Source organism: Fukomys damarensis, unplaced genomic scaffold (assembly GCF_012274545.1).
Source record: "Fukomys damarensis isolate Sample0158 unplaced genomic scaffold, DMR_v1.0_HiC HiC_scaffold_16, whole genome shotgun sequence".
Taxonomy (NCBI): Eukaryota; Metazoa; Chordata; class Mammalia; order Rodentia; family Bathyergidae; genus Fukomys; species Fukomys damarensis.
In genome coordinates this window covers 106,683,774-106,696,017 of record NW_022900928.1, presented here as the reverse complement: position 1 = coordinate 106,696,017, position 12,244 = coordinate 106,683,774, and the positions used below count along the sequence as shown (strand labels likewise).

Genomic DNA, 12,244 nt, shown 5'->3' with positions numbered 1-12,244 from the left:
GTATATGTATATGGTTTATAAGTTAATAGCCAGGCATGGTGGCACACACCTGTAATCTTAGCACTCAGGAGGCTGAGACAGGAGGATTACTGTGAGTTCGAGACCACCCTGTGCTACATAGTGAGTTCCAGGTCAGTCTCAACTACATAGTGAGACCCTGTCTCAAAAAAAACAAAAAAAAAATAAAGAATTGGAAAGATATCCCTTCTACTTTGTCCTTTGATAAGAAGAAGCAAATTAGTGAAGTCAGTCAACTTGAAAAATTATTACACAAATTTAATGCAATCCCAATCAAAATTCCAGCAGTATGTCATACAATTAGAAAACACTGTGGCGGGGAGAGAAAACTGTGGGAAATGTAGCTCAAGGTGCAGCACCCTCCTAGCAAGTACAAGGCTCTGAGTTCAATTCCTACTACAAAAATTTAAATTTAAATTTAAAAAATCCATGGGCTGTGAATTTGGCTCAGTGGTTCTGCTGCCTGCTTCACAAACGCAAGGACCTGAGTTTGATCCCTGGTACCAAAAAAAAAAAAATTTTTTTTAAATCCTAAAATTCATTTGGAATCAGAAGAGACCTAGAGTAGTAAAGGCAATTCTAAGAAACAAAGGCAAGGCAGAGGGTATCACAATTCATGATCTGAAATTATACTACAAAGCTAGAATAGATTAAAAGATGCAAAAACAACTCCAGACATACTCGGCCACCTTTTCTTTGACAAAGGAGCCAAACACCTTCATGAAAGAAAGATAGCCTCTTTAATAAATGGTGCCAGATAAACTGGCTTTCCACATGGCAAAGATTGAAACTGCACCCATATCTTTCACCACACACTAGCCTAAAATATAGATGAATCAAAGATCTGAATGTTAAAACACAAAAACTAAATATTCTGGAAAAGACGCTGGGTCAATTGCTTGAAGACCTAGGAATAGCCAAAGACTTCCCAGATTGCATGGGAAATAATGGAAAGAATCAACATCTGAAACCTCATCTTATAAAAAAGCTTTTTTTGGGGGAGGGTAACAGGGATTGAACTTAGGTCCTTGCACTTGCAAGCCAGGCCACCGAACCACTGAGCTAAATCCCCGGCCCTAAAAAAGCTTTTGCACAGCAAGAGAAATCACCAACAGAGTGAGGAGACAGCCCACAATGTGGGAAAAAAATTTACCAGCCATTCAGATAAAGGACTATTATCTAGAATATACAAAGAACTAAAAAAATGAGACCCCCAAATTTAAAGACCCAATCCAAAAATGGGCATTTGAAATGCATAGATGCTTCTCAGATGACCCTAAAAAAGCTTTTGCACAGCAAGAGAAATCACCAACAGAGTGAGGAGACAGCCCACAATGTGGGAAAAAAATTTACCAGCCATTCAGATAAAGGACTATTATCTAGAATATACAAAGAACTAAAAAAATGAGACCCCCAAATTTAAAGACCCAATCCAAAAATGGGCATTTGAAATGCATAGATGCTTCTCAGATGAAGAAACAGAAACAACAAATAAACACATGAAAAAATGTTCCAAATCACTGGTCATTTGGTGAACTGCAGATTAAAACAACACCTGCCTGCAGGAAGAATGTCAGCTATCAAGAAATCAACTACTAGCAAATGCTGGGCGGACTGTGGGAATAAGGAAACCTTCTCCACGGTTGGTGGGAGTGTAGAATGGTGCAACCTCTGTGGAAATCAGTGTGGAGATTTCTCAAAAAACTGAAATCAGAGATTCCATCTAACCCACTTATTCGCCTTCTTGGTATCTTCCCAAAAGAATTAAAAGCGTCATAGCACAGCGGTGTATGCACACCCATGTTTATCGTGCCACAGTCTGTAATAGCGAAATCTTTGAAACAGCCCAAATACCCATTAACTGACAAGTGGGTAAAGAAGATGTGATAGGAAAAAAAAGACGTGGTTTTTTTATACCATTGAGTACTATTCTGCCATAAAGAAGGATGAGCTTCAGACGTTTATAGCTAAATGGATGGACCTTGAGACCATACTCTAAGTGCGAGAGACTGGACACACACGATTAAATACCGCATGGTTTCTCTGGGGTGAGAGAGCCAAAATGGAAATAAGGACTGAAATATATAATCGATGTTGGAAATGGAAAGAAAATGTTCAAATAGGAATGGGAACAAGGGAGGACGCAAGGAGAAAGGAAGGAAGGGACAAGAAAAAAGTGAGAATAGAAGGAAAAATGGAAGCAAACCTTTTGTGCATAGGAGGGGAGAGGTGTTGAAAGGGGATGAGATAAAAGTTACTGCAAAAATTATGGGAGGCCAATTACACTGTACTCAGACACTCAGATTATAATAGGAAGAAAATTTCTCTCCTTTTGGGGGGATGTCATACCTGGAATTGAACACTGGATCTTTTCTTGCCAGGCGGGCACTGCGCTGCTGCCCTTCACCCCCGCCCCTGTAGTTACGGTCTCGATCCCCACCTTAGATCCGGTGCAGTGCTGTGGTTATACCCACCCAGCAATTGTACGGCTCTCTAGCCACGGCTTTTTCTACAAATTCACTGAATTCTGCCCTCTCTGTCCACCGCAGCCCCTCTCCAGGCACCTGCCTAGGTCCTGTGGCATTTGCACGCGTGCCCGCCCCACAGGCTCAGTCTGAACCGCTCACCTGCTACGTGTCCGGCGCCGGTCCCGACTGAGGACGGATGCACGCGGCACGCTGCGTGCGGCAAGCAGGCGCTCATTGTCCCCCCGGGCGACCTCTCCAGGACTGGTATGTCGCCACCCGGAAGTCCCACAGTTTTTCTGGCGCTCAACCTTCGTCCTTAGGCAAGATGGGTGCGCTGTGGGGAGTATGGCCAGACAATCTTTATCCCTTCTAGAGTTAAATTCCACTCCCTTAAAGGTGGGGCTTGAATACTGATGACTGTAAGACAAGGCTGGCAGCAGAGCAAAGCGCTGCACACGTGGAATTCCAACCTTCTGGAGGCTGAGTCAGGAGCGCACAAATTACAATCGAACCTGAGCTATAATGTGTCCAAAAAAGCAACTATTTTCTAAAGCAGTGGCCTGCATTCAGTTCTAAGTACTCAAAGGGCGTCCCTGTGATAGGGACAGGGAGACCACACACAGGGGTCCTTGGACAGAGGCACAGAGAAAGGGGCTTCCAAGGGAAAGCAGGCAAAGTGTAGGTGTGGCAGGCTTTGTGAGAGAGGCAGTGAAGGGCAGGGCCACCTGGCAGGGTGGGACAGGGCACAGTGGCTCTACACTTCTTTTGTGTCCATGCCGTGTCCAACATGTCCCTGTCCTGTGTCCCCCCTGCCCATGCGTGGTCACGCTCTGTGTCCTCTACACCCAGGTGAGCAGTGGAGCTCACCACACCTAAGAGCACATACAGCTTCCTTCTCAACGCACTTCTGCCCCAAATCTGTCAAAGCCTTGTGTTCAGGAATGGAGACAGCAAAATTCATCTTGCCCCTAATAGCCTTCTCCCCATCACAATTCTGTCCCCCAATCCCTTTGCTGACTTCCCCAAGTTCCCCTTTAACCCTTAAACTACCATCCATTCAATTCACTCTCAAAGTCCTCCTTCTGGGCAACAAATTCTGACACAGGATGGATAAGACCTATGGTGCTCTGTGCTGTGCAGTGTACCGAGATGTTTCATGCTTTATGAGGAAGAGGATGTCCTTGCCTAACCAAAACCAGGACAAAAACATCCCAAAGTGCCTGGCAAGAACTTCCAAACAAGCCCACAGGAACCTCAGTTTTCTCCTGTACCCTTGCATGTCCAAATCACTACCGCTTACCATACTTTTCCTTCCTGTGAGACAGCCTCACTTCAAGCAGGGTCTCTGTAGTAGGGCACAGTGGCACACACGTGAAATTCCAGCCCTCTGGAGACTGAGGCACAGAGATGGCACATTTGAGCCCAGCATGGGTAATTTAGCAGCTTTGCAGGACACTGTCTCAAAAATTTTAAACATTAAAAGGGCTGGAGAAATCGGTCAACGGTAGAGCATTTACTTAGCATAAGTAAGGGCCAGCACTACAATAGTAAGTAAAGTAATACGTAACTAAAAAGAGAAAGGGTCTCTGTGCTCCAAAGCCACCCATAAGCACCCAGCACTCTCCCTCCTGGATGACACATGCCAGAAAGGAAGGTCAGGTTAGAGCAGGAACAGCGAAGACAGGGTCAGTACACGATGAGCTTCTCAGCTAAATCTGCTCCTACAAAAACCATATGAACACAAGCCCCCCAAAGAGCAAATGGAAGAGATGTGCACACAGTGATGAGCACTTGCCTAGCAGGCTACATCCCCAGTCCTTTCTACTTTATTTTTTTAAATCTTTATTTTGAGACAGAGTCTTGCTGAGTTGCTCAGGCTGATCTCAAGCTCATTGTCCCTTCTGCCTTAACCCCTGGAATGCCGAGCTGACAGGTGTTTGTCAGTGAGTTCTGCTGGAGATATGCTTTTGAAAAAAGCAGAATCGTCCTTTTGGCACAATCAGAAAATAGTGTGATATTAAATTATGGGAGATCCTGACTGTCTTGAGGGTCTGATTACCAAGCCAGGCTGTGGTGTGGAGCTGAACGGTGGAGGTGGTTTTCAAATTCTGTGCTATGAAGCTGTACCCAAGGCTTGCAGTTTATATGATGATGCCATTTATTTTCCACAGTAGTGGACTTAGTCATACCAGAAAAGGGCTTTCTCACCCTTGATATATACGCAGTTTAAACCTCCTTCCAGCCCCTCAGGTGGTCAATGTGGACATCACCTTACATGGCCACCTCCTGGTCACCATGAGACCCCTGGACAGGACCCACTTGCTCACCCCTGGACCCCTACAGCTCCAGGGCAGGGCAGACAGGCCATGGTGACCGCCTCGCAGCCCCAGGTGCCCACAGGACTTGTGCCCCACCCACCCCACCCCACCCCCGCTTGCTGGAAATCCACAGGCTGGAGCAGTCCCGGGAACCTGCTCACTCAGTGACATCCTGGGCCCAGTTGCCTAGGGGTCCCTCAGGCTCTCTCTGGAGCCCTCCCGCTGCTGTGATTAGGACCCCTCCTGTCCCCTCCTGTGCTTTGTCGGTGCCTGCTGTGTCCCTCACACCTGAACTCACACTGTAGCCTGGCCCTGCTCCTGGTCAGTTCTGCTAGACAGGGGCTTCCTAGGAATAACTGCACAGAAGACAGACACGTACCCCAGGATGTCGCCAGCACAGATAGACCTGAACCTGACAATCAAGTTAGAATTGTGACTTTAGGACGGTGGGAAAGCCATATTCACTGAATGGAGACCCGGGGTGGTTTTTTAATTTTCAGTTCTTCCTGGGTGTGATGGAAGAAAGTTTCCATTAAACGTCTCATTAAAAGACCCAGTGTTCTAAGCATCTTATCTTAAAGTGGGTAAAAAGAGTCATTCCCATACTCAAGAGAAATAATGGGACCCACATGTTTAAATACCGCATTGTTTTTCTGGTGTAAAGAACCAAAAGTAGAAGTAAGGAGTACAATATTTAATAGATATTGGAAAATGGCAAGAAAATGTTCAAATGGGAAGGGAAACAAGGGAGAAGGAGAGGAGGGAGAAGAAAAAAAGTGAAAATAGAAGGAAAGCAATATAAGAAAAAATGAAAAACACGTTAAAAAGTCCTTTATCCATGGAGACTGAGCACAGCATCTTGATCCCACAGCGCTGCAGGAGGCTGAGGGGGGAGAACCACAAGTTCAAATACAGTCCAGGCAACTTAGTGAGTTACTGAGACCCTGCCATGAAATAAGAAATCTAAAAAGGATTGGGGATGTAGCTCAGTACAAAGGTCTTAGGACAAATTCCCGCTTTGGCAAAAAAAAGAAAAACAATGGTGGAATTTTATTATATATAGATTTACTTCTAAACATAAGAAAGTGGAGTGAGGACAGAGGGATGGGGGGAACAATAAGAACTTGAATTGATTATGTAAAGGTATGATTTTCCAACAGTGCATGTCATTATAATGTAATGTAATTTGTAACCTTAAATGTAACAATAAAATTATTTTTTTAAAAAGTAGAAAAAAATGAAGTGGAGAGATTGAGATAATAGACTAAGATGGTACAAGAATTGATAAATTTTAGGTGAGCCTGGGACAGATTTCATTGTTTCGTTCTATTTCTTATGTTATTTTCTCCTAAAGTTTTGAAATATCTTACAACTGTATCCTTTATTTCTAAAAAAGAAAGTAACATTTTTATTCAAAACCTTTGGATGTAGGACCGGCGATTTAGCTCAGTGGTTCTGCCGCCAGCCCCGCAAACCGCAAGCTCAAGGTCTCGAGTTCGATGTCCAGTACAAAGAAAAAAATAAAAATCAGATGGACATAGTTGACAAAAATTATGGGTGTTCATTACCCTGTACTCAGACACTAAAAATATAATAGAAAAAAATTTTGCTGTTGTTTTTTAATATCGGGAATCAAACTCATTGCCTGGTGCTTGCCAGGGGGGCATTGAACCTCTGCCCTTCATCCCCGCCCCTGTAGTTAGCGTCTCGATCTTCCCCACGTTCAACCTGGTGCCATGCTCTGGTTATTCCCAACCAGAAATTGTACGGCTCTCTAGCCACGGCTTTTTCTACAAATTCACTGAATTCTGCCCTCTCTGCCTACCGCAGCCCCCCTCCAGGCGCCAGCCTAGGTCCTGTGGCACTTGTAGGCGTGCCCGCGTGTGAACCGCTCACCTGCTAGGTGTCCGGCGCCGGTCCGACTGAGGACGGATGCACGCGGCACGCTGCGTGCGGCAAGCAGGCGCTCATTGTCCCCCCGGGCGACCTCTCCAGGACTGGTATGTCGCCACCCGGAAGTCCCACAGTTTTTCTGGCGCTCAACCTTCGTCCTTAGGCAAGATGGGTGCGCTGTGGGGAGTATGGCCAGACAATCTTTATCCCTGAAGGTGGGGTTTGAATATTAATGAATGTAGAAGAAGGCACGCATCAGAGAATGGGGCTGCAAACTTGGAATTCCATCCTAGGAGGCTGAGTCAGTAGCATCAGAAATGTAAACCCAGGGTGGGCTCCAGAGAGCTATCTCTCAACACTTAAAATAAATTAATTAATTAATATAAAAAATTTAAGGAGTAGGTTGTATTCAATCATAAGTACCAAAAGAATGGAGGCAGTGGCCCCATTGAAGGGACAGGGACTGCGCACACACAGGGGTCCCTGTAAAGAGGAGCAAAGACAGGAGCATAGAGGGAGATCAGGGAGGGTGGATGTGGCAGGCGTTCTGGAGGTGGCAGTGATGGGCAGTGATCTGGTGGGGTGGGCCAGGGCACAGGAGCTCCAGAATTATCAGGCACCCACCCAGCAGATCTTACCACACCTTGTGAAGCTCCATCCCCCAGGCATGTGCAAAGAGCTTAAAGATGGGAGATACATTACAGGTTGCCTCAATTAACCCCACACAGGAATGACCCGCATTCAGGTAACTCAAGACTTTGATCATAGGTTAAAACTAAAAATCCGGTCAAAAGCCAAGTTGTTCCTATGTCAGGTCGTTCATCACTCGAGAGTCCACTGTAACTGTCCTAAAGTTCAGGGCTGCTGTTGCTCAATAAGTAGATTCTGAAATGAAAAGAAACAGGTATTAGGCAAAAACATATTTTAAAAGAGGATTTGCAGAATTGTGGCTTGAGGATATATTTTTAGAAATAATGAATGGCCCTTGTGATGTCTTCTGAACCTTCATGACTTTAATTTGAGGTTAGAACCACCCAGCATTTGTATGGTTCTCTGGCCATGGCTTTATTATTTATTTATTTTCTGATGTCTGCACAAAGCCTCATGTAGTCATAGTTTGGGCTTTTTCAGAGGTCCCTGAATGTAGAATGTGCGGTGCTGGGATTAAGTGTGTGTGATGACTAAATCAGCCCACTGACTGCTCTGGCACCACCCTAATCCTGCTGGCCGAGACAGCGCATCAGAGGGGCACAAAGAAGCTGCTAAGGTCCCTTTCTTGCTTGCTTTGCTACCTTCTGCCCTGATGGACCTTTTCTCCTTGGTGATGCCCCTCTGCCAGGACACCCTGCCTCGGAGCCAGCTGACTATGGACTGAAACCCAAGAACTGAGAGCCCAAATAAGCCTTTCCTCCTTTAACTTCGCTGTTGGGGATTTTGCTCCAGCAATGACACGAGTAACTAAGACAAGCGAGTGCACTAGGACTTCCCCAGACCGAGTGTCCAGAGTGCTGGAATTACCCGTGGGCAACACTTCGCCTGGCAATAAGAGATTTTCACAACTGTCACAATTTATATTTGTTTACCAGGTCATTGTAAAGCACACTGTCATGGGTGCAGGTGAAGAGCCCGATGGAAGTGAAGTGTAGGGCCGGGTGCGAGGAGGAGGGACCAGAGTCTTCGAAGCTGCCCACTGTCTCTGGCTGCCACCTTCCAGGTGCCTCTTTGGGTTCTCTGATTCTCTGACCCCTCTTCCTCCCTCCTCTTCTGTACCAAATCAAGCTGGGCAGAGTGCACTCTAATCCCAGTACTTAGGAGGATGAGGCAGGAGGATGGAAACAGTGTGGCTCATGCTTCTACTGTCAGTAGCTAAATCTCCAGCCCAACCAAATCTGTTTTTAAGACTTAAATATTGTCCCACTATTTTTTCACTGTTAGTACCTGATGTTCTCTTTTGTTTTGTTTTTGATGTTCTATTTTGTTTAAAGTAGGGTCTCATTATACCACCCAGGTTTGCCTCAAAATTGGTGTAACTCATGCTGGCTTTCAACTCAAAAGCCCCACCACCACCACCTCAGCCTTCCCAGGCAGGGACTGCAGGTCACCCCTGAGCCAGCGCACACAGCCCCGTGTTGTCTCTGACAGTCACCGGCTGCTCGACTGGGTCCCAGTCAGAACCAGCGTGGGCCTAGGCGGCTCCCGGCACCCACACTGCGCTCACTGAGTACCTCGTGTCTCATCCCGCATCATCTCCTACCCTTTAGATCCCACTGCCCGACAGTGAGCTGGAAAAGCTTCTGCCCGCTGAGGGGAGGACGGATTCTGCTTCTTACCACTCCCAGGGTCCTCTCCAAGGCGGCTCCAGGGAAGCTTCCTGGAAAGGAATTTCCTGGGCTAAAGGTCCCCTTGAGCTCCCTGTCCTGCAAGGGACTCATTCCCTGGATCTGGATCGCGTGCTAGAACCTGTCTTCCCCCTCACCCTTCTAGGGTCTTTCTGTTCCCCGAGTTGTCCACTTTTTCTCTTGGGAGCTTCTCAGTCCCTTCCAACTCTGTCCCCTCGAAACATCACCCTTCCCTGGGGTCCTAGGACATTCATTTGTTTTCTTTCTTTTTTTTTTTTCAGCTTTGAGTTTATTGGTACATTTTAGGGATACAGTACAGTTACATTCATTGTTGGGATCTTGTACCTCTACATGACAAGTCTTGATTCTCATTTTTTCCCCTTACCTCTGCCCTCCCTTCACCCCCTCCTCCACTCCCCATCTACAAACACTTTATTTTCATCTTTTCATTCTCTCACATTTTTTTCTTTCCCCTTTTTACTCTTCCCCTACCCATCCCACCTTGCCTACACCTTTAGCTCCTTTCTTCCCATTTCTAAATGTTAGTAATCTTATTAGAATCTTATGCATTGTTGCAGATTATTCACACCAGGGAAACTATTTGGTATTTACACATGTGTGGCTTATTTATTTCACTTAGGAGTATATCTTCAATATGTATCCATTTTCCTATGTCATTTGTTTTCTTTCTCCCTGGCAAAATGCTGAATTACAGTGACTCTTCCGGGGCTTCTAATTGATCTGTGAACAAATCCACCTGTGGAGAGGCACAAATCAAAATAACCAAATCTCAGATATTTTGAATCTGTTTATCTCACTTGCTATGAGGAAGTAAAAAAACAAACAAACAAACAAACAAAAAACAGCTTACATAAGTCAGCCCTCCTTCACAGGGGTCAGCTTTAAACCACATCTTCAGAGACTTATTTCTAAACCCCACTCCAGGCTTTCTTCTGCATTTTCCTTTTGATCACAGCCCTGAAAATCTAAGGCACAGTATCCGGACCAAAGGCCAACAGATCTTTGTGATTCTGAGGACTTTAAGAAGCCAGGGACAGTGAATACCAAGTGCTCCTCACCTGTTTCCCCACAGGTACAAATCTGAGGAACATTTTCCTCAAGGGTTTTGTTCACAGAGGACAAGTAGTTCTGATAATGTTTTTAAGATGAAGGGACGGTTGCTACCTCCTTCAGATTTTCAAGTATAAATGCTCTCCACAACCCTGGTACCAGAGGATTGAACCCTGGGCTTTCAATCACCGAGCTTCATCTCTCCATCCTCTTTTTTATTTTTTATTTTGAGATAGGGTCTTGCTGAGTTGCTCATACTGATCTTGAGCTCACTATCTCCTCTGCCTTCATCTCTGGAATGTTGAACTGATATGTGTGTGTTATCGTGTTCTGCTGCAGATTTGTCTTATTTATTTATTTTTATTTATTTATTTTATTTTTCTGGTACTAGGGATGGAACTCAGGATCTTATGCTTGTGAGACAGTTGTGGTACCACTGAGCTAAATTCCTGGCCAGACATGCTTTAAAAATATATATATAATTTTAGTACCTCTCCCTATCTATGTCTCTTTTACAAGGTAAAGAAGAAAAGAAAAATGATGTGGCCTATCTATCCATGAGCACCACCCCTCTCTTCTTCCTAATCATGCAGACTGAACTCTGAAGAGCTAGTTGAAAAGTCCAGATTCTGTGTCTTCTAAAGATCCACAGCTGTTTTGGGCACTAGACTGTTTATCCCTCTCTTGCAAATGTTACATTTTATGAAATGTGACTCACCAGGGTGGGACTTGTATCTTACACAGGGAAGAAATCCCTGAAGACTGAATGATTATGCAAGTTGGCTTTACTTACAACCTGATATGTTTGAATAAAACACTTCTTGGAGAGAAAAAAGGCAGCAAGATTTTGCCATGTTCAAATGAAGCAGAAGGACACTAAACTCAGAGTCTTTCCTGTGGGAGGAATAAGGGGTTATATACTTTTCTTTGGGAGGTTTTGTTTTCATTTGCCAAAAAAAAAAAAAAAAATCCGCCCCCCCAGACAGATATTTGAACCCCAGCACTCTCACCGAGCTACATTCCAAGCCCTTCTTCTGATTGAGACAGGGTCTTCCTATATTTTCCGGGCTGACTTTGAACATGTGACTCTCTTGATTCAGCCCCCTGAGTAGCCAGATTACAAGTGTGAGTGACCTTGCTCAGTTTGCAAAAATTTTCAATTTGAATAAGGTTTTGTTTCAGACCTTGATCTGTATTTTTGTTCCAATTGTCCAAAAAATAATTATTTAAATCTACTTGAAGGTATTTTTTTAAAAAGGCTTTCATTTTATGTTATTATCAGTCTATCAATATAGAACAATTGGTAATGATTAGAGACATGTAGACCCTAATAGTTTTTTCAAATAGTTAAAACCAGTATTTTCTGGGCAATATTGATTTCCTCCTGACAAAATAACCAAATGTCACATAATTTCAGGCAATGGTGCTACCATCAGTGTAATTTACCCAAATTACAAAAAATAGTAATACTTAAAATCATGCACATTATCTCACCATTACATACAGCTTTTTTAAAACAAACTTTCCCCATGGAAAAAGATTCTTCCAAAACTGTATGCTAGCATTAAACTATAAAATTCAGTTATGAAAAGTAAGGAGTTATTTTTCTAGTTTTGGCATTGAGATTTTTTTTTTAATTTTTTTTGTTTGTTTGTTTGTTTGTTTTTTATTTTTTGGTACTGGGGATTGAACTGGAGTCCTTGTGCTTGCAAGGCAGGCCACGGAACCGCTGAGCTAAATCCCCAGCCCTGAGATTTTTTTTTTTTAATCTGTTAAAAAAAAAAACATAGTGAAGACTTTTTTGACTCAGGTGAAAAAATGGAGCTGGGTGTGGTGGTGCGAGCCTGTAATCCCAGCACTCGGGTGGCTGAGGCAGGAGGATCACTGTTGAGTTTGAGACCAGCCTGGGCTACAAAGTGAGTTCCAGGTCAGACTCAACTACATAGTGAGACCCTGTCTCAAAAAACAAAAAAAAAACAACAACAACAAAAAATGGAGCTGCCAGTTGGTGAATTCAGTATCCAAAAATAGCCAATAAAGGAAATATTTGAAGATCAAGAATATACTATAGTGCCTGGGATTTAGCTCAGTGGTTTTGCCGCCTGCCTCACAAGTGCAAGGGCCCAAGTTCGAGCCC

General features: G+C 44.3%; 1 protein-coding gene across 3 annotated transcripts in view; it reads left to right on the top strand.

Moving 5' to 3' along the window:
• Positions 1-12,244, top strand: part of Gpr1 (G protein-coupled receptor 1) — a 51,757-nt gene that overhangs the window by 16,518 nt on the left and 22,995 nt on the right. The window contains exon 2 of one of the 3 annotated variants that reach the window (XR_004517377.1): positions 2,568-2,865. The exons of 1 other annotated variant lie outside the window; for it this stretch is intronic. The gene's annotated coding sequence lies outside the window, so the exon portion shown is untranslated. Of the gene's footprint in view, positions 1-2,567; positions 2,866-6,756; positions 6,805-12,244 lie in introns of those variants that run through there. One more of the 3 variants, XM_010616102.2, reaches the window with a different exon arrangement.